The sequence below is a fragment of the Crocuta crocuta genome, unplaced genomic scaffold, assembly GCF_008692635.1.
Source record: "Crocuta crocuta isolate KB4526 unplaced genomic scaffold, BGI_CrCroc_1.0 scaffold312, whole genome shotgun sequence".
In the NCBI taxonomy this organism is placed as follows: Eukaryota; Metazoa; Chordata; class Mammalia; order Carnivora; family Hyaenidae; genus Crocuta; species Crocuta crocuta.
Window position 1 is genome coordinate 3,545 of NW_027527378.1, and position 452 is coordinate 3,996.

General features: G+C 31.9%; 1 protein-coding gene across 1 annotated transcript in view; it reads right to left on the reverse strand.

The window, feature by feature from the left end:
• SCML2 (Scm polycomb group protein like 2) overlaps positions 1-452 on the reverse strand; it is a gene marked incomplete at its 3' end in the record, with an annotated part of 56,103 nt that overhangs the window by 476 nt on the left and 55,175 nt on the right. The window lies entirely within an intron of this gene.

The window sequence follows — 452 nt, forward strand, 5'->3', positions numbered from 1 at the left end:
TTTATAAGAGGTGTTTATTTAGCACAGTGAAAACAGCCATTTGCCTTTTGTCTACTTCTCCTGTTTTTAGTTCTTAGCACGTAAAAGAGGTTTCCCTTCAGAAAATACCATACTAAAATATCTAACCATGCCATATACAGGAATCACTTAGAATGATCAATATAAAAAAACACAGCAAAATAACTATCAACTCTTAGTTCATCTTTCAGAGGCCAGAGGAATCCCCTGCACTTTCTTTTTAATGGCCAGAGCACATTATGTTCCCATATATATGTCTAGTAATAAAGCTTTGTATACTACAATGTAGCTTCTACATTAATATTGTCATGGAAGGACCANGTTACCTGCCAGGTTACATTTCTCTATGTTCATAGTTAGGTAAAAAGAGATGTTTTTAGTATTAATCCCTCAATAATTTTATTATTACAAAAAACATGAATTTTACATAGTAA